This window comes from Leuresthes tenuis, unplaced genomic scaffold (assembly GCF_036924035.1).
Source record: "Leuresthes tenuis unplaced genomic scaffold, fLeuTen1.0.hap1 SCAF_40, whole genome shotgun sequence".
NCBI classification, from domain to species: Eukaryota; Metazoa; Chordata; class Actinopteri; order Atheriniformes; family Atherinopsidae; genus Leuresthes; species Leuresthes tenuis.
The window spans coordinates 506,239-528,235 of record NW_027325394.1 but is presented as its reverse complement, the minus strand read 5'-3'; the positions used below and the strand labels follow the sequence as shown (position 1 = coordinate 528,235).

The window sequence follows — 21,997 nt, the reverse complement described above, 5'->3', positions numbered from 1 at the left end:
GGCATTCGAACCTTTTCTTACCCGCTTTTTACAAACTATGCTCGGACATTCACACCTTCTTGCAGCGAAACACCTCCGCTCCCTCTTTTGATTGTGTATGTTCGGGCATTCAAACCTTTTCTTACCCGCCTTTTACAAACTATGGTCGGACATTCAAACCTTCTTGTGGCCGAACACATCCACTTCTGCTTTTGATGATGTATAGTTGGGCATTCACACCTCTTCTTACCCATTTTTCAGTAATTATTGGTGGACATTCAGACCTTCTTGCAGCTGAACACCTCTGCTCCCGCTTTTGATGGTGTATAGTCGGGCTTTCGAGGCTTTTCTTCAACGGTGTTTACAAATTATGGTTGGAAATTCAGACCTTGCAGCCGAACACCTCCGCTCCCTCTTTTGATCATACATTGTCGGACATTCGCACCTTGTCTTACCCGCGTTTTACAAACCATGGTCGGACATTCACAGCTTCCTCTCCACCATACTTGTATGGTGGGATATTCACACCCACTTGCATCCAAAGACCTCCGCCCCCACTTTTGTTGATATTTAGTCGGTCATTCACACCTTACCCGTTTTCTTGCAGCCAAACACCTCTGATCTCGCTTTTGATGATGTAAGATTGGGCATTCAGACCTTGCTTTTCCTGCTTTTCACCAACTATAGACGGACATTCACACCTTCTTGCAGCCGAACACTTCCGCTCCACCTTTTAGGTTTCTATCACACCTTTTTTTTCACCGCATTTTATAGATTATGGTTGGAAATTCTCAACCACTCATCCGAAGACCTCTCCTCCCGCTTTTGTTAATATATTTGAACTTTGGTCAGACATTCACACCTACTTGCAGCCGAACACCACCTCTCTAGCTTTTGATGGTGTATGGTCCGGCATTCTTACCGTTTCTAACACATTTTTCAGCAATTATGGTAGGACATTCACACCTTCTTGCAGCTGAACACCTCCTCTCCCACTTATGATCATGTGCAGATTGATTTTCGAAAATTTTCTTTCATGTTTTCTAGCAATTAATGATGGACATTTAGACCTTCTTGCAGCTGAACACCTCCGCTCCCGCTTTTGATCATACATTGTCAGGCATTCGAATCTTGTCTTACAAACTTTAGTCAAACATTCACACCTTTTTGCAGCCGAACACAGTTTTTTTCAGCCGAACTTGGGCATTCGAACCTTTTCATACCCACTTTTTACCAACTATGGTCGGACATTCAAACCTTCTTGTAGCCGAACACATCCAGTCCTGCTTTTGATGATGTATGTTCAGGCATTCGAACCTTTTCTTACCAGCTTTTTACAAACTATGCTCGGACATTCAAACCTTCTTGTAGCCGAACACATCCACTCCTGCTTTTGATGATGTATGGTATGGCATTCGAACCTACTTGTTGCCCGCTTTTCATTAATTATGGGTGGACATTCACACCTTGTCGCAGCCAAACACCTCCGCTCCCTGTTTTGATCATGTATGGTTGGACATTCGCACCTTTTCTCACCCGCTTTTTGCAAACTATGGTCGGCCATTCACAGCTTCCTCTCCACCATACTTCTATGGTGGGATATTCACACCCACTTGCATCCGAAGACCTCCGCCCCCACTTTTGTTGATATTTAGTCGGTCATTCGCACCTTACCCACTTTTGGCAAACTATGGCCTTCTTGCAGCCAAAAACCTCTGATCTCGCTTTTGATGATGTAAGGTTGGGCATTCAGACCTTGCTTCACCTGCTTTTCACCAAATATAGTCGGACATTCACACCTTCTTGCAGCCGAACACTTCCGCTCCACCTTTTAGTTTTCTATGGGGCATTCACACCTTTTTTTTCACCGCATTTTATAAAAACACCACAGGAACACCGTATTGAGGCTTTGTTCTGACCGCTCATTCGGTGTCGCGTTTCTTTCAAGCAATTCGCCTGGTTAGCCCGCACTCGGCTCGCTCCCAGAGCCGTGTTAAAGTCTACTGCGCATTCACTCTCTTTTCTCAGCAGACTAAAAGAAAGTTTCATCTTGGGCTCCCTGAAACCTCCATCCTGCACCGCTGTTTGCTTTTTCACAAGAGCAGAGGAGAGCGCACCGTTCCCAGGGGCACTACAGTACCGGGTCGATGCTTGGAGTGAACGGAGCAAGCTCCTTTTTCAACTCCTATTGATACAAATCCATTTAATATGTAGTCCTCGCATAGAGGACACATCAGACATTAAACTGATAAGAACAGATACTACACTTGATCTTAGCCAAAAGGCCGAGAAGCGATAACTGTCCACTGGTTCACGTCCGAGGGCCCTTCCTGGCACAATGCGCACTTGTAGCGGTGTTCTTTTTATGGCCATAGTGTCACTTTGCACCTCGGCCCACCCGCTGCACTGAGCACTCTTCAGCCCTTTTAAATGGTATAACTTTACACTACCGCACGCTCCAGCGAGCACCATTCAAGCAACAACTTTGCACTCCAGCTTCGAACATTGGCACAGTCGCAACAAGTAAGGCGACTCTACTCAGAGAAGTCACTCTGCACAGTAACAAGATTTCTTTTGCACAGACAGAAAGGGCTTCATCCGCAAAGGTAAAGCCTGCCAAAAATAGAAACAACTCATTAGTGCTGCTCAACGTTGTACTTTGCAGTAAAAGAAAGAGCAAATCTAAAGATTCAGGAATCCGAGAATAAGCTTACTTCCATGAGTTCTTCACGATTTCGGATTTTGCTATAAAATGAATTCCTTCACTCAAACTAAATTAAAACTGCTAAACCGCTAATCTGTTACATGCAAGGCAGATGTCAAATTCACCGAAATAGGATCTAAGGGTATTTGGCCAATCGAGCTGTAGCAGCTTCGGTAAAAGAGTATAAGTTGAAGAGTTTGTGAATAAAGGTGTGCACACACATAGTGAGTTGTAGGAAAATAGGCAGGGAGCAATGCCGGCTGGGGTATAGGTTCTTGTATGTTGTCTGACTGTTTGATTTGAATGTGTTGTGTAAGTGTCCTGTTGAATGTTACATGTTTGGGCTTTGACACGCTTCACTGTGGTTGTTAACTGTGTGGTGTGTCCTGAAATGTTATATGTTTGGGCTGTGTGACATGCTTAATGCTTTTCAGTAGCAACCCACTTATTCATATATAGCAACTGACAACATAAGAAGTCCGGACATACTTTGATAGTAGTTGTAGAAGTATCCTTATTGATAATAGATAAACTAATTCATAGTGATAGAACAGTAGATGAACAGGTGCCTGCACATGTCTCATGAAAATAAAATGGGTGTATGATTGCTGACGGCAGAGCAATACTGCCAAACTTATGAGTTCTTGTGGCAAACTTGATTCAGTGTCTTGACGTGTATACGCTGTTTCGCTGACTTGTCACAAGAAACAAAGTGTGTTTGATAAGATCCGACCATTTTATTACGGGAGGATCAGTATATATGGATTCTGATGTGACTGATAAACTCATTCGTATCTTAAGCATAATCTAATACGTGAGACAACGCCCTGGCACACAATCAAAAAAAAAAAAAGAGAGAGCGGTTTTGTGTCCCCACAGTCCATAATGTAGAAAAGAGAGAAAAAAGCCTTTCTGATTTGTTGTGTGTGCTCACAGTGCAGAGTGTAGAGAAAAGAGAGAAAAGAAAGCCGTTTTGGTGTCACGGGTGTTGTGACTTACACACACACATTTCTGAATTGAGAAAGGAAATTATTTTAGAGGAAGCACTAGAGTTTAGATCCCACATTTGTTGATAGGCATTCATTTAATTTTTCTTTCAATCAGTTTTAAAGTGAATACTAACTGAGAAATGAAAAAGGTGAAGAGTTTAGAAGCTTGGTTCAAGAGCAAAACTTGGTTTATGATCAGCTGAGTCTCTAAACAGAACAGCAAAGGGCTTCATCGAACATTTAAAAAAGATTCAGATTGTTAGAATATCCAGAATTTATAGGAATGGTGGTGATTACTCTTATTTTCTAGAATGGAAATAACTGCACCATGTCTGTTTTATGAATTTAAGGGGCTAAAAAGTTTTGTTCTCGTTTTTCTATGATTAACCGAATGTATGTGAGAGTCCAAACAGACAGAAGGGTTACGGCCGAGCGCTGGACCTTCCAAAAAAGATGAGACAGGCTGGACCCGTGCCATACTAGTTAAGGCCTGCCTGTGGATTACAGGTTCTTTAAACTCTCACACACACAAACTCACACACGTTCGCACACATACACCCATACACACACACATTCTTGAACTTGCTGCAAGATTAAACCTTTGCATTAACTGACTGCAGCAACTCTGAGTCTCATTGAGAGACTTTTCTCAACAATTGGGTCCTCAAACCAGATCTCAACGTTTTTTCCGCTGTCCAGGGTCGGAGCTGAAACCGTGCACGGGGGAGTCCAGTACTCCTAATGAAAGACCCCCTGCTGAATTGCGGTAATTAGGGGCCAGTGTCCACTGAAAGGGGAAAAAGGGACGAGATCGTACTTTTGAATCAATGGCCAGAAGCCATTGGCAGTGCAGGCATCAACAATAATGGTGTTATTTCACCCATTAACACTTAAGGTACCTCATGCAGTGGCTGTGATATGGTTACTTAACAAAATATCTTTACCAGACATCTCTCCTACATAACAGTTCTTCTTTCACAGCCACACCTTGTTGTCGAGAGATGTGCTACACTTAATCCATCCACACTGCTACCTACCCCACAGATGGAAAGCCTCATGATTGCATGTCAGAAATAACCATCAGTGTTTTACCCAGGCCAGACTTAACTGATATACGTTATGAAAATGCAGAAATAACTATATTTATTCAACAGATCAAAGAAAAAAACCCTGATGGCACAAATGCTACAGGATTTGCAGTAGTAACAGAAACTGAAGTTTTCTTAAAACAACCACTACCAAAAAATTACTCTGTTCAAGCAGTCGAATTGGTAGCTTTAACTGAAGCTTGTAAATTAAATAACAAAAAGGTTGTTAACGTTTACACTGACAGTCAGTATGCCTTCTCAACTGTACATGTGTTAACACAGCATTGGAAAAACAGGTATGTTGACATCCACAGCTAAATGTATAAACTACAAATATTTTAGCATTATTAGATGTTATTCAATTGCCATCTACAATAGACTCGTATGAATGACCGGAAGGAAAACCATACTGCCAAAGAATTTGTTTAAATATGCTGCAGTATTGAGCCACGGACCATGTCATGTCTCAACAGGAGGGATGGAAGCAATAATGAACCAGGTTTTTACAGCATATGGTTTTACTAATTATTAAAAACATTTTTTTAGAATAAATAAATGAATAAAGTTTTGTCTAGCAGGTCAAATATGTGCAAAATACATTCCACAGGGCAATCTAAGACCAAAACGAAGATAATTCCCTAAGCCAGTGTATCTTTTTCAACATATTTGTTTGGATTTCATTATTTCATTATTTTGTAGATTTCATTGAACTAAATTAATGTTAAGGGAAACGATTCTGCTCAGTGACAACAGAGGTTTTTACCAAATGGTCTGAAATATTTCCATGTGCACAAGCAGATGCACTCTCAGTAGCAAAATCACGCGTAAAATAACTAATTTCTAGATTTGAAATTCCTGAAAAGATCTTCAGTGATAATTTGACACACTTTGTAAACAATGTCATCTCACTGATGGCAAAGAACTTAAAATAGACCTTAGAAACCACTGTGATATAGAAGGTTTCGCTAACACATTGGAATTGTTTTACTATTTACATATGCATGTGCAGTGAAGAATTGCTTGCTGCTGATAAATGCAAAGAAGAACAGCTTACACATGAATGCTCACATATAGGCTGCTGAATGCAATGAAGACCTGCTTATCCAGTAAAGTTCAATGTCAATGTGTAATATTCAATTAGGATTTGCAAAACAGTGAAGTTAAACAATGAATGGGTCCATAGTCGGTATGAGAAGACTACAGGAATATTTACCTGGGTGTACGTTCAAACAGAGATGAGAAAATTGCGATAAATTATTGTTTGTTTGTTTGTTAGTATGTATATGAATGTTATGTGTATAAACTGTGTTGAGTTGTAGTTACTCAGTAGTGTCTCAGTGAAACAACCGACGGGGGAAGCCTTGCGTTGACAACAAAAGCAGTGTTTTACTGATCAGTCAAGTTGCTCCAGTGTACTCCATACAAACTGGTTGGCTACTGAAGGGATAGAAAATGGGGAATACTTGTTTTAAAGCAAACAAGGAATTAGATGGGAAAAATACATGTTTTAACGGGACCCAGACAATATTAAATACTCAGACAGATGGGAGAAGAAGTGTAGTTTTGTAGGAAATCACAAAATTATTACATAAAATGAGTGAAATCAATTGAAGAATGCCTTTCTGAAGAGCTGTTTACCACAGATGAGCAGCTTTGCGACCAAGCACATCGTAGATCGCTTTACTGCCAAAATGATCTAGTTTAATGGATTGGTTTAGACATTTATAACAGCATTTTAAGAACAAAGAGAGAAACAAAAAGGGACAACGCTTCATGGTGGAAGGTGATGTATAAATAACTGTGTATATGATGAAGGAGAGACCATTTGAGCAGCACAGCCATTTCGCAGCACAGGGACAGCAGTCCAAGTTAAAGGATCTCCCATGTGGTATCACCTGTCACACTGTGTCAAGGCATCAAAAGAAGAAAAAATCACCAAACTCAAGGACAAAGAGACGAAGACTCCGGTGAACGAAGAGAGAGGACTTACAAACCAGAAATACAAAAGGATGCTCGATATCAAGATCCAGAAGAAGAGGCTAACAATGCCACGAACACTTACGATGCTGGGAATGATGCCAGCAATGAACAGAGAAGAAGATTCAGTGTCATCAATCTGCAACACGTGCCTCTAATGAGGGGGTGAATATAGAATCCTCAACGATTACAACGTCTCTGGGAACTGTGACAACAACAAGGTTTAAACCATTTTGATATATATTGTAACCTATTGGCTAAGGAATAGTGCTGAAAATGAGGTAAATCTAATTCACCACTGTCCTTGGTCTTCTGTAGGGTTTTTAAACTAATACGTGGTGGTTTGTTTTTCCACAGAAATTTGGAGATGCATGAATCTAGTGACTTAAACCAAGTAGCAGATGGTTTTATGGGGATCATTGAGAACAAATAGTTAACTTTTGGTAGTATCATCATTTTAATGGTTGTAACTCTCCCCATAAGTGATATAGGTAAGGACTTCCAACGAGAGAGATCGTCCTCTACTCTCTTTACTAATTGCACATAATCCATCTGTACTTATCAGTTTAATATGTGATATGTCTATGCAAGGACTACATATTAAATGGATTTTTATCAATAGGAGTTGAAAAAGGAGCTTGCTCCGTTCACTCCAAGCATCGACCCGGTGCTGCAGTGCCGCTGGGAACGGTGCGCTCTCCTCTGCTCTTGTGAAAAAGCTAACAGCGGTGCAGGATGGAAGTTTCTTTTAGTCTGCTGAGAAAAAAGAGTCAATGCGAAGCAGACTTTAACACGGCTCTGGGAGCGAGCCGAGTGCGGGCTAACCAGGAGAAATGCTTGAAAGAAACGCGACACCGAATGAGCGGTCAGAACAAAGCCTCAATACGGTGTTCCTGTGGTGTTTTTATAAAATGCGGTGAAAATAAAGGTGTGAATGCCCCATAGAAAACTAAAAGGTGGAGCGGAAGTGTTCGGCTGCAAGAAGGCGTGAATGTCCGACTATATTTGGTGAAAAGCAGGTGAAGCAAGGTCTGAATGCCCAACCTTACATCATCAAAAGCGAGATCAGAGGTTTTTGGCTGCAAGAAGGCCATAGTTTGCCAAAAGCGGGTAAGGTGCGAATGACCGACTAAATATCAACAAAAGTGGGGGCGGAGGTCTTCGGATGCAAGTGGGTGTGAATATCCCACCATACAAGTATGGTGGAGAGGAAGCTGTGAATGGCCGACCATAGTTTGCAAAAAGCGGGTGAGAAAAGGTGCGAATGTCCAACCATACATGATCGAAACAGGGTGTTTGGCTGCGACAAGGTGTGAATGTCCACCCATAATTAATGAAAAGCGGGCAATAAGTAGGTTCGAATGCCATACCATACATCATCAAAAGCAGGAGTGGATGTGTTCGGCTACAAGAAGGTTTGAATGTCCGAGCATAGTTTGTAAAAAGCGGGTAAGAAAAGGTTTGAATGCCCGAACATACACCATCAAAAGAGGGAGCGGAGGTGTTCCGCTGTAAGACGGTGTGAATGTCCGACCATAGTTGGTAAAAAGTGGGTATGAAAAGGTGCGAATGCCCAAATTCGGCTGCAAAAAACTGTGTTCGGCTGCAAAAAGGTGTGAATGTTCGACTAAAGTTTGTAAAAAGCGGGTAAGACAAGGTGCGAATGCCTGACAATGTATGATCAAAAGCGGGAGCGGAGGTGTTCAGCTGCAAGAAGGTCTAAATGTCCATAATTAATTGCTAGAAAACATGAAAGAAAATTTTCGAAAATCAATCCGCACATGATCATAAGTGGGAGAGGAGGTGTTCAGCTGCAAGAAGGTGTGAATATCCTACCATAATTGCTGAAAAATGTGTTAGAAACGGTAAGAATCCCGGACCATACCTCATCAAAAGCTAGAGAGGTGGTGTTCGGCTACAAGTAGGTGTGAATGTCTGACTAAAGTTCAAATATATTAACAAAAGCGGGAGGAGAGGTCTTCGGATGAGTGGTTGAGAATTTCCAATCATAATCTATAAAATGCGGTGAAAAAAAAGGTGTGATAGAAACCTAAAAGGTGGAGCGGAAGTGTTCGGCTGCAAGAAGGTGTGAATGTCCATCTATAGTTGGTGAAAAGCAGGAAAAGCAAGGTCTGAATGCCCAATCTTACATCATCAAAAGCGAGATCAGAGGTGTTTGGCGGCAAGAAAACGGGTAAGGTGTGAATGACCGACTAAATATCAACAAAAGTGGGGGCGGAGATCTTCGGATGCAAGTGGGTGTGAATATCCCACCATACAAGTATGGTGGAGAGGAAGCTGTGAATGGCCGACCATAGTTTGCAAAAAGTGGGTGAGAAAAGGTGCGAATGTCCAACCATACATGATCAAAACAGGGAGCGGAGGTGTTTGGCTGTGACAAGGTGTGAATGTCCACCCATAATTAATGAAAAGCGGGCAACAAGTAGGTTCGAATGCCCAACCATACATCAACAAAAGCAGGAGTGGATGTGTTTGGCTACAAGAAGGTTTGAATGTCCGAGCATAGTTTGTAAAAAGCGGGTAAGAAAAGGTGCGAATGCCCGACAAAGTATGATCAAAAGAGGGAGTGGAGGTTTTCGGCTACAAGGTTTGAATGTACGACCATAGTTTGTAAAAAGCGGGTAAGAAAAGGTGCGAATGCCCGAACATACACCATCAAAAGAGGGAGCGGAGGTGTTACACTTGAAAGACGGTGTGAATGTCCGACCATAGTTGGTAAAAAGTGGGTAAGAAAAGGTTCGAATGCCCGAATATATACCATCAAAAGCGGAAGCGGAGGTGTTCGGCTGCAAGAAGGTGTGAACGTCCGACCAAAGTTTGTAAAAAGCAGTTAAGAAAAGGTTCGAATATCCAACCAAACATAATCAAAAGTGGGAACAGAGCTGTTCGACTGCAAGTAGGTGTGAATATCCACCCATAATTCCTGAAAAATGGGTAAGAAAAGGTGCGAATGCCCAACCATACATCATCAAAAGAAGAAGTGGATGTGTTCTGCTACAAGAAGGTTTGAATGTCCGACCATAGTTTGTAAAAAGTGGGTAAGAAAAAGTTCGAATGCCCGAACATACACCATCAAAAGAGGGAGCGGAGGTGTTCCGCTGTAAGATGCTGCGAATGTCCGACCATAGTTGGTAAAAAGCGGGTAAGAAAAGGTTAAAAAACCGGACTGTACACAATCAATAGCGGGAGCGGAGTTGTTCGGCTACAAGAAGGTGTGAAAGTCCGACCATGGTTTGTAAAAAGCGGGTAAGACAAGGTGCGAATGCCCGACAATGTATGATCAAAAGAGGGAGCGGAGTGTTTCGGCTGCAAGGTCTGAATTTCCAACCATAATTTGTAAACACCGTTGAAGAAAAGGCTCGAAAGCCCGACTATACACCATCAAAAGCGGGAGCGGAGGTGTTCAGCTGCAAGAAGGTCTGAATGTCCACCAATAATTACTGAAAAATGGGTAAGAAAAGTTGTGAATGCCCAACTATACATCATCACAAGCAGAAGTGGATGTGTTCGGCCACAAGAAGGTTTGAATGTCCGACCATAGTTTGTAAAAGGCGGGTAAGAAAAGGTTCGAATGCCCGAACATACACAATCAAAAGAGGGAGCGGAGGTGTTTCACTGCAAGAAGGTGTGAATGTCCGAGCATAGTTTGTAAAAAGTGGGTAAGAAAAGGTTCGAATGCCAGAACATACACCATCAAAAGAGGGAGCGGAGGTGTTCCGCTGTAAGAAGGTGTGAATGTCCGACCATAGTTGGTAAAAAGCGGGTAAGAAAAGGCTAAAATACCCAACTCTACACAATCAATAGCGGGAGCGGAGTTGTTCGGCTAAAAGAAGGTATGAAAGTCCGACCATGGTTTGTAAAAAGCGGTTAAGAAAAGGTTCGAATGCCAAAATATACACCATCAAAAGTGGAAGCCGAGGTGTTCGGCTGCAAGTAGGTGTGAATGTCAGATCATAATTTGTAAAAAGCTGATGAGAAAGGTGTGAATGACCAACAATAATTGCTGAAAAATGTGTTAGAAAAGGTAAGAATGCCGGACCATTCATCATCAAAAGCGGGAGAAGAGGTGTTCGGCTGCAAGAAGCTGTGAATGTCCAGCCATAATAACTCAAAAACGGGTAAGAAAAGGTAGTATTGCCAGACCATAAATGATCAAAACAGGGAGCGGAGGTGTTCCGCTGTAAGAAGGTGTGAATGTCCCACCATAATTGGTAAAAAGCGGGTAAGAAAAGGTTAAAATACCCGACTGTACACAATCAATAGCGGGAAGGGATGTGTTCGGCTACAAGAAAGTGTGAAAGTCCAACCATGTTTTGTAAAAAGTGGTTAAGAAAAGGTGCGAATGCCCGACAATGTATGATCAAAAGAGGGAGCGGAGGTTTTCGGCTGCAAGAAGGTCTGAATGTCCAACCATAATTTGTAAAAACCGGGGAAGAAAAGGCTCGAAAGCCCGACTATACACCATCAAAAGCGGGAGCAGAGGTGTTCAGCTGCAAGAAGGTCTCAATGTCCATCAATAATTGCTAGAAAACATGAAAGAAAATTTTCGAATATCAAACCGCACATGATCATATGCGGGAGAGGAGGTGTTCAGCTGCAGGTTGGTGTGAATGTCCACCCATAATTCCTGAAAAATGGGTAAAAAAAGGTGCGAATGCCCAACCATACAACATCAAAAGCATGTGTGAATGTCAGATCATAATTTGCAAAAACCTGATGAGAAATGGTGAGAATGCCCGACTATACACCAACAAATGCGGGAGCGGAGGTGTTCGGCTGTGAGTAGGTGTGAATGTCCGACCATACTTGCTGAAAAATATGACAAAGCAGTTTTCACTTGGTTTGAGTGAAGGAATTCATTTTATATCAAAATCCGAATTTGTGTAGAACTCGTGGAAATAAGTTTATTCTCGGATTCCTAAAGGTTTAGTGTTGTTCTTTGGTATACTGCAAAGTAATACTTTCTATTTTGTTGAAACCGATTCAGACATGGATAAATATGAAGGACAAAGCAGTTTTAACTTGGTTTGAGTGAAGGAATTCATTTTATATCAAAATCCAAAATTGTGTAGAACTGGTGAAAAGAAGCTTATTCTCGGATTCCTAAAGGTTTAGTGTTGTTCTTTGGTATACTGCAAAGTAATACTTTCTATTTTGTTGAAACCCATTCAGACATGGATAAATATGAAGGACAAAGCAGTTTTAACTTGGTTTGAGTGAAGGAATTCATTTTATATCAAAATCCAAAATTGTGTAGAACTGGTGAAAAGAAGCTTATTCTCGGATTCCTAAAGGTTTAGTGTTGTTCTTTGGTATACTGCAAAGTAATACTTTCGTTTTTGTTGAAACCTATTCAGACATGGATAAATATTAAGGACAAAGCAGTTTTAACTTGGTTTGAGTGAAGGAATTCATTTTATATCAAAATCCGAAATTGTGTAGAACTGGTGATAAGAAGCTTATTTTCTGATTCCTAAAGGTTTAGTGTTGTTCTTTGGTATACTGCAAAGTAATACTTTCTTTTTTGTTGAAACCTATTCAGACATGGATAAATATGAAGGACAAAAGCAGTTTTAACTTGGTTTGAGTGAACGAATTCATTTTATATCAAAATCCGAAATTGTGTAGAACGAGTCAATCGACGCTTATTCTCGGATTCCTGAAAAGGTTTAGAGTTGTTCTTTCCTATCCTGCAAAGTACAACGTTCTTTTTTGTTTAAAGCTATTTAGACATGAATAAATATGAAGGACAAAGCAGTTTTAACTTGGTTTGAGTGAAGGAATTCATTTTATATCAAAATCCGAAATTGTGTAGAACTCGTGAAAAGAAGATTATTCTCGGATTCCTAAACGTTTAGTGTTGTTCTTTCCTATCCTGCAAAGTACAACGTTCTTTTTTGTTTAAAGCTATTTAGACATGGATAAATATGAAGGACAAAGCAGTTTTAACTTAATCGGTTTCAACAAAATGGAAAGTATTAGTTTGCAGTATACCAAAGAACAACACTAAACCTTTAGGAATCCGAGAATAAACTTATTTCCACGAGTTCTACACAATTTCGGATTTTGATATAAAATGAATTCCTTCACTCAAACCAAGTTAAAACTGCTTTTTTGTCGGGCATTCTCACCATTTCTCATCAGGTTTTTGCAAATTATGATCTGACATTCACACCTGCTTTTGATGATGTATGGTTGGGCATTCGCACCTTTTTTTTTACCCATTTTTCAGGAATTATGGTCGGACTTTCACACCTTCTTGTAGCCGAACACATCCCTTCCCGCTATTGATTGTGTACAGACGGCCATTTTAACCTTTTCTTACCCGCTTTTTACCAACTACGGTCGGACATTCACACCTTCTTATGGCGGAACACCTCCGCTCCCTCTTTTGATGGTGTATGTTCGGGCATTCGAACCTTTTCTTACCCGCTTTTAACAAACTATGCTCGGACAGTCAAACCTTGTAGCCGAACACATCCAGTCCTGCTTTTGATGATGTATGGTTGGGCATTCGCACCTTTTTTTTTACCCATTTTTGAGGAATTATGGGTGGACATTCACACCTTCTTGAAGCTAAACACCTCCGCTCCCACTTATGATCATGTGCGGTTTGATATTCGAAAATTTTCTTTCATGTTTTCTAGCAATTATTGATGGACATTCAGACCTTGCAGCTGAACCCCTCTGCTCCCGCTTTTGATGGTGTATAGTCGGGCTTTCGAGCCTTTTCTTCCCCGGTTTTTACAAATTATGGTTGGACATTCAGACCTTCTTTTAGCCGAAAACCTCCGCTCCCTCTTTTGATCATACATTGTCGGGCATTCGCACCTTTTCTTACCCGCTATTTACAAAACATGGTCGGACTTTCACACCTTCTTGTAGCCGAACACATTCGCTCCCGCTATTGATTGTGTACAGTCGGGTATTTTAACATTTTCTTACCCACTTTTTAGCAACTACAGTCGGACATTCACACCTTCTTATGGCGGAACACCTCCGCTCCCTCTTTTGATGGTGTATGTTCGGGCATTCGAACATTTTCTTACCCGCTTTTTACAAACTATGCTCGGACATTCACACCTTCTTGCAGCGAAACACCTCCGCTCCCTCTTTTGATTGTGTATGTTCGGGCATTCAAACCTTTTCTTACCCGCCTTTTACAAACTATGGTCGGACATTCAAACCTTCTTGTGGCCGAACACATCCACTTCTGCTTTTGATGATGTATAGTTGGGCATTCACACCTCTTCTTACCCATTTTTCAGTAATTATTGGTGGACATTCAGACCTTCTTGCAGCTGAACACCTCTGCTCCCGCTTTTGATGGTGTATAGTCGGGCTTTCGAGGCTTTTCTTCAACGGTGTTTACAAATTATGGTTGGAAATTCAGACCTTGCAGCCGAACACCTCCGCTCCCTCTTTTGATCATACATTGTCGGACATTCGCACCTTGTCTTACCCGCTTTTTACAAACCATGGTCGGACATTCACAGCTTCCTCTCCACCATACTTGTATGGTGGGATATTCACACCCACTTGCATCCGAAGACCTCCGCCCCCACTTTTGTTGATATTTAGTCGGTCGTTCACACCTTACCCGTTTTCTTGCAGCCAAACACCTCTGATCTCGCTTTTGATGATGTAAGATTGGGCATTCAGACCTTGCTTTTCCTGCTTTTCACCAACTATAGACGGACATTCACACCTTCTTGCAGCCGAACACTTCCGCTCCACCTTTTAGGTTTCTATCACACCTTTTTTTTCACCGCATTTTATAGATTATGGTTGGAAATTCTCAACCACTCATCCGAAGACCTCTCCTCCCGCTTTTGTTAATATATTTGAACTTTAGTCAGACATTCACACCTACTTGCAGCCGAACACCACCTCTCTAGCTTTTGATGATGTATGGTCCGGCATTCTTACCGTTTCTAACACATTTTTCAGCAATTATGGTAGGAAATTCACACCTTCTTGCAGCTGAACACCTCCTCTCCCACTTATGATCATGTGCAGATTGATTTTCGAAAATTTTCTTTCATGTTTTCTAGCAATTAATGATGGACATTTAGACCTTCTTGCAGCTGAACACCTCCGCTCCCTCTTTTGATCATACATTGTCAGGCATTCGAACCTTGTCTTACAAACTTTAATCAAAAATTCACACCTTTTTGCAGCCGAACACAGTTTTTTTCAGCCGAACTTGGACATTCGCACCTTTTCTCACCCGCTTTTTGCAAACTATGGTCGGCCATTCACAGCTTCCTCTCCACCATACTTCTATGGTGGGATATTCACACCCACTTGCATCCGAAGACCTCCGCCCCCACTTTTGTTGATATTTAGTCGGTCATTCGCACCTTACCCACTTTTGGCAAACTATGGCCTTCTTGCAGCCAAAAACCTCTGATCTCGCTTTTGATGATGTAAGGTTGGGCATTCAGACCTTGCTTCACCTGCTTTTCACCAAATATAGTCGGACATTCACACCTTCTTGCAGCCGAACACTTCCGCTCCACCTTTTAGTTTTCTATGGGGCATTCACACCTTTTTTTTCACCGCATTTTATAAAAACACCACAGGAACACCGTATTGAGGCTTTGTTCTGACCGCTCATTCGGTGTCGCGTTTCTTTCAAGCAATTCTCCTGGTTAGCCCGCACTCGGCTCGCTCCCAGAGCCGTGTTAAAGTCTGATTCGCATTCACTCTCTTTTCTCAGCAGACTAAAAGAAAGTTTCATCTTGGGCTCCCTGAAACTTCCATCCTGCACCGCTGTTTGCTTTTTCACAAGAGCAGAGGAGAGCGCACCGTTCCCAGGGGCACTACAGTACCGGGTCGATGCTTGGAGTGAACGGAGCAAGCTCCTTTTTCAACTCCTATTGATACAAATCCATTTAATATGTAGTCCTCGCATAGAGGACACATCAGACATTAAACTGATAAGAACAGATACTACACTTGATCTTAGCCAAAAGGCCGAGAAGCGATAACTGTCCACTGGTTCACGTCCGAGGGCCCTTCCTGGCACAATGCGCACTTGTAGCGGTGTTCTTTTTATGGCCATAGTGTCACTTTGCACCTCGGCCCACCCGCTGCACTGAGCACTCTTCAGCCCTTTTAAATGGTATAACTTTACACTACCGCACGCTCCAGCGAGCACCATTCAAGCAACAACTTTGCACTCCAGCTTCGAACATTGGCACAGTCGCAACAAGTAAGGCGACTCTACTCAGAGAAGTCACTCTGCACAGTAATAAGATTTCTTTTGCACAGACAGAAAGGGCTTCATCCGCAAAGGTAAAGCCTGCCAAAAATAGAAACAACTCATTAGTGCTGCTCAACGTTGTACTTTGCAGTAAAACAAAGAGCAAATCTAAAGATTCAGGAATCCGAGAATAAGCTTACTTCCATGAGTTCTTCACGATTTCGGATTTTGCTATAAAATGAATTCCTTCACTCAAACTAAATTAAAACTGCTAAACCGCTAATCTGTTACATGCAAGGCAGATGTCAAATTCACCGAAATAGGATCTAAGGGTATTTGGCCAATCGAGCTGTAGCAGCTTCGGTAAAAGAGTATAAGTTGAAGAGTTTGTGAATAAAGGTGTGCGCACACATAGTGAGTTGTAGGAAAATAGGCAGGGAGCAATGCCGGCTGGGGTATAGGTTCTTGTATGTTGTCTGACTGTTTGATTTGAATGTGTTGTGTAAGTGTCCTGTTGAATGTTACATGTTTGGGCTTTGACACGCTTCACTGTGGTTGTTAACTGTGTGGTGTGTCCTGAAATGTTATATGTTTGGGCTGTGTGACATGCTTAATGCTTTTCAGTAGCAACCCACTTATTCATATATAGCAACTGACAACATAAGAAGTCCGGACATACTTTGATAGTAGTTGTAGAAGTATCCTTATTGATAATAGATAAACTAATTCATAGTGATAGAACAGTAGATGAACAGGTGCCTGCACATGTCTCATGAAAATAAAATGGGTGTATGATTGCTGACGGCAGAGCAATACTGCCAAACTTATGAGTTCTTGTGGCAAACTTGATTCAGTGTCTTGACGTGTATACGCTGTTTCGCTGACTTGTCACAAGAAACAAAGTGTGTTTGATAAGATCCGACCATTTTATTACGGGAGGATCAGTATATATGGATTCTGATGTGACTGATAAACTCATTCGTATCTTAAGCATAATCTAATACGTGAGACAACGCCCTGGCACACAATCAAAAAAAAAAAAAGAGAGAGCGGTTTTGTGTCCCCACAGTCCATAATGTAGAAAAGAGAGAAAAAAGCCTTTCTGATTTGTTGTGTGTGCTCACAGTGCAGAGTGTAGAGAAAAGAGAGAAAAGAAAGCCGTTTTGGTGTCACGGGTGTTGTGACTTACACACACACATTTCTGAATTGAGAAAGGAAATTATTTTAGAGGAAGCACTAGAGTTTAGATCCCACATTTGTTGATAGGCATTCATTTAATTTTTCTTTTAATCAGTTTTAAAGTGAATACTAACTGAGAAATGAAAAAGGTGAAGAGTTTAGAAGCTTGGTTCAAGAGCAAAACTTGGTTTATGATCAGCTGAGTCTCTAAACAGAACAGCAAAGGGCTTCATCGAACATTTAAAAAAGATTCAGATTGTTAGAATATCCAGAATTTATAGGAATGGTGGTGATTACTCTTATTTTCTAGAATGGAAATAACTGCACCATGTCTGTTTTATGAATTTAAGGGGCTAAAAAGTTTTGTTCTCGTTTTTCTATGATTAACCGAATGTATGTGAGAGTCCAAACAGACAGAAGGGTTACGGCCGAGCGCTGGACCTTCCAAAAAAGATGAGACAGGCTGGACCCGTGCCATACTAGTTAAGGCCTGCCTGTGGATAACAGGTTCTTTAAACTCTCACTCACACAAACTCACACACGTTCGCACACATACACCCATACACACACACATTCTTGAACTTGCTGCAAGATTAAACCTTTGCATTAACTGACTCCAGCAACTCTGAGTCTCATAAAGAGACTTTTCTCAACAATTGGGTCCTCAAACCAGATCTCAACGTTTTTTCCGCTGTCCAGGGTCGGAGCTGAAACCGTGCACGGGGGAGTCCAGTACTCCTAATGAAAGACCCCCTGCTGAATTGCGGTAATTAGGGGCCAGTCTCCACTGAAAGGGGGAAAAAGGGACGAGATCGTACTTTTGAATCAATGGCCAGAAGCCATTGGCAGTGCAGGCATCAACAATAATGGTGTTATTTCACCCATTAACACTTAAGGTACCTCATGCAGTGGCTGTGATATGGTTACTTAACAAAATATCTTTACCAGACATCTCTCCTACATAACAGTTCTTCTTTCACAGCCACACCTTGTTGTCGAGAGATGTGCTACACTTAATCCATCCACACTGCTACCTACCCCACAGATGGAAAGCCAGAAATAACCATCAGTGTTTTACCCAGGCCAGACTTAACTGATATATGTTATGAAAATGCAGAAATAACTATATTTATTCAACAGATCAAGGAAAAAAACCCTGATGGCACAAATGCTACAGGATTTGCAGTAGTAACAGAAACTGAAGTTTTCTTAAAACAACCACTACCAAAAAATTACTCTGTTCAAGCAGTCAAATTGGTAGCTTTAACTGAAGCTTGTAAATTAAATAACAAAAAGGTTGTTAACGTTTACACTGACAGTCAGTATGCCTTCTCAACTGTACATGTGTTAACACAGCATTGGAAAAACAGGTATGTTGACATCCACAGCTAAATGTATAAACTACAAATATTTTAGCATTATTAGATGTTATTCAATTGCCATCTACAATAGACTCGTATGAATGACCGGAAGGAAAACCATACTGCCAAAGAATTTGTTTAAATATGCTGCAGTATTGAGCCACGGACCATGTCATGTCTCAACAGGAGGGATGGAAGCAATAATGAACCAGGTTTTTACAGCATATGGTTTTACTAATTATTAAAAACATTTTTTTAGAATAAATAAATGAATAAAGTTTTGTCTAGCAGGTCAAATATGTGCAAAATACATTCCACAGGGCAATCTAAGACCAAAACGAAGATAATTCCCTAAGCCAGTGTATCTTTTTCAACATATTTGTTTGGATTTCATTATTTCATTATTTTGTAGATTTCATTGAACTAAATTAATGTTAAGGGAAACGATTCTGCTCAGTGACAACAGAGGTTTTTACCAAATGGTCTGAAATATTTCCATGTGCACAAGCAGATGCACTCTCAGTAGCAAAATCACGCGTAAAATAACTCATTTCTAGATTTGAAATTCCTGAAAAGATCTTCAGTGATAATTTGACACACTTTGTAAACAATGTCATCTCACTGATGGCAAAGAACTTAAAATAGACCTTAGAAACCACTGTGATATAGAAGGTTTCGCTAACACATTGGAATTGTTTTACTATTTACATATGCATGTGCAGTGAAGAATTGCTTGCTGCTGATAAATGCAAAGAAGAACAGCTTACACATAAATGCTCACATATAGGCTGCTGAATGCAATGAAGACCTGCTTATCCAGTAAAGTTCAATGTCAATGTGTAATATTCAATTAGGATTTGCAAAACAGTGAAGTTAAACAATGAATGGGTCCATAGTCGGTATGAGAAGACTACAGGAATATTTACCTGGGTGTACGTTCAAACAGAGATGAGAAAATTGCGATAAATTATTGTTTGTTTGTTTGTTAGTATGTATATGAATGTTATGTGTATAAACTGTGTTGAGTTGTAGTTACTCAGTAGTGTCTCAGTGAAACAACCGACGGGGGAAGCCTTGCGGTGACAACAAAAGCAGTGTTTTACTGATCAGTCAAGTTGCTCCAGTGTACTCCATACAAACTGGTTGGCTACTGAAGGGATAGAAAATGGGGAATACTTGTTTTAAAGCAAACAAGGAATTAGATGGGAAAAATACATGTTTTAACGGGACCCAGACAATATTAAATACTCAGACAGATGGGAGAAGAAGTGTAGTTTTGTAGGAAATCACAAAATTATTACATAAAATGAGTGAAATCAATTGAAGAATGCCTTTCTGAAGAGCTGTTTACCACAGATGAGCAGCTTTGCGACCAAGCACATTGTAGATCGCTTTACTGCCACCTCTTCTTACCCATTTTTCAGTAATTATTGGTGGACATTCAGACCTTCTTGCAGCTGAACACCTCTGCTCCCGCTTTTGATGGTGTATAGTCGGGCTTTCGAGGCTTTTCTTCAACGGTGTTTACAAATTATGGTTGGAAATTCAGACCTTGCAGCCGAACACCTCCGCTCCCTCTTTTGATCATACATTGTCGGACATTCGCACCTTGTCTTACCCGCTTTTTACAAACCATGGTCGGACATTCACAGCTTCCTCTCCACCATACTTGTATGGTGGGATATTCACACCCACTTGCATCCGAAGACCTCCGCCCCCACTTTTGTTGATATTTAGTCGGTCGTTCACACCTTACCCGTTGTCTTGCAGCCAAACACCTCTGATCTCGCTTTTGATGATGTAAGATTGGGCATTCAGACCTTGCTTTTCCTGCTTTTCACCAACTATAGACGGACATTCACACCTTCTTGCAGCCGAACACTTCCGCTCCACCTTTTAGGTTTCTATCACACCTTTTTTTTCACCGCATTTTATAGATTATGGTTGGAAATTCTCAACCACTCATCCGAAGACCTCTCCTCCCGCTTTTGTTAATATATTTGAACTTTAGTCAGACATTCACACCTACTTGCAGCCGAACACCACCTCTCTAGCTTTTGATGATGTATGGTCCGGCATTCTTACCGTTTCTAACACATTTTTCAGCAATTATGGTAGGAAATTCACACCTTCTTGCAGCTGAACACCTCCTCTCCCACTTATGATCATGTGCAGATTGATTTTCGAAAATTTTCTTTCATGTTTTCTAGCAATTAATGATGGACATTTAGACCTTCTTGCAGCTGAACACCTCCGCTCCCTCTTTTGATCATACATTGTCAGGCATTCGAACCTTGTCTTACAAACTTTAATCAAAAATTCACACCTTTTTGCAGCCGAACACAGTTTTTTTCAGCCGAACTTGGACATTCGCACCTTTTCTCACCCGCTTTTTGCAAACTATGGTCGGCCATTCACAGCTTCCTCTCCACCATACTTCTATGGTGGGATATTCACACCCACTTGCATCCGAAGACCTCCGCCCCCACTTTTGTTGATATTTAGTCGGTCATTCGCACCTTACCCACTTTTGGCAAACTATGGCCTTCTTGCAGCCAAAAACCTCTGATCTCGCTTTTGATGATGTAAGGTTGGGCATTCAGACCTTGCTTCACCTGCTTTTCACCAAATATAGTCGGACATTCACACCTTCTTGCAGCCGAACACTTCCGCTCCACCTTTTAGTTTTCTATGGGGCATTCACACCTTTTTTTTCACCGCATTTTATAAAAACACCACAGGAACACCGTATTGAGGCTTTGTTCTGACCGCTCATTCGGTGTCGCGTTTCTTTCAAGCAATTCTCCTGGTTAGCCCGCACTCGGCTCGCTCCCAGAGCCGTGTTAAAGTCTGATTCGCATTCACTCTCTTTTCTCAGCAGACTAAAAGAAAGTTTCATCTTGGGCTCCCTGAAACTTCCATCCTGCACCGCTGTTTGCTTTTTCACAAGAGCAGAGGAGAGCGCACCGTTCCCAGGGGCACTACAGTACCGGGTCGATGCTTGGAGTGAACGGAGCAAGCTCCTTTTTCAACTCCTATTGATACAAATCCATTTAATATGTAGTCCTCGCATAGAGGACACATCAGACATTAAACTGATAAGAACAGATACTACACTTGATCTTAGCCAAAAGGCCGAGAAGCGATAACTGTCCACTGGTTCACGTCCGAGGGCCCTTCCTGGCACAATGCGCACTTGTAGCGGTGTTCTTTTTATGGCCATAGTGTCACTTTGCACCTCGGCCCACCCGCTGCACTGAGCACTCTTCAGCCCTTTTAAATGGTATAACTTTACACTACCGCACGCTCCAGCGAGCACCATTCAAGCAACAACTTTGCACTCCAGCTTCGAACATTGGCACAGTCGCAACAAGTAAGGCGACTCTACTCAGAGAAGTCACTCTGCACAGTAATAAGATTTCTTTTGCACAGACAGAAAGGGCTTCATCCGCAAAGGTAAAGCCTGCCAAAAATAGAAACAACTCATTAGT

The 21,997-nt window shown here is 41.4% G+C and overlaps 3 non-coding genes and 1 pseudogene across 3 annotated transcripts; 1 reads left to right on the top strand and 3 right to left on the bottom strand.

The window, feature by feature from the left end:
- Positions 1-2,085: 2,085 nt before the first annotated feature.
- Positions 2,086-2,276, bottom strand: LOC140285436 (U2 spliceosomal RNA). The gene has a single exon (XR_011910475.1). It is a non-coding gene; the product is annotated as a U2 spliceosomal RNA (small nuclear RNA).
- Positions 2,277-7,261: 4,985 nt separating this feature from the next.
- Positions 7,262-7,438, top strand: LOC140285398 (U2 spliceosomal RNA; annotated as a pseudogene).
- An 8,120-nt stretch (positions 7,439-15,558) lies between these two features.
- Positions 15,559-15,749, bottom strand: LOC140285435 (U2 spliceosomal RNA). The gene has a single exon (XR_011910474.1). It is a non-coding gene; the product is annotated as a U2 spliceosomal RNA (small nuclear RNA).
- A 5,713-nt stretch (positions 15,750-21,462) lies between these two features.
- LOC140285432 (U2 spliceosomal RNA) lies at positions 21,463-21,653 on the bottom strand. Its single transcript, XR_011910471.1, has one exon. It is a non-coding gene; the product is annotated as a U2 spliceosomal RNA (small nuclear RNA).
- Positions 21,654-21,997: the final 344 nt, after the last annotated feature.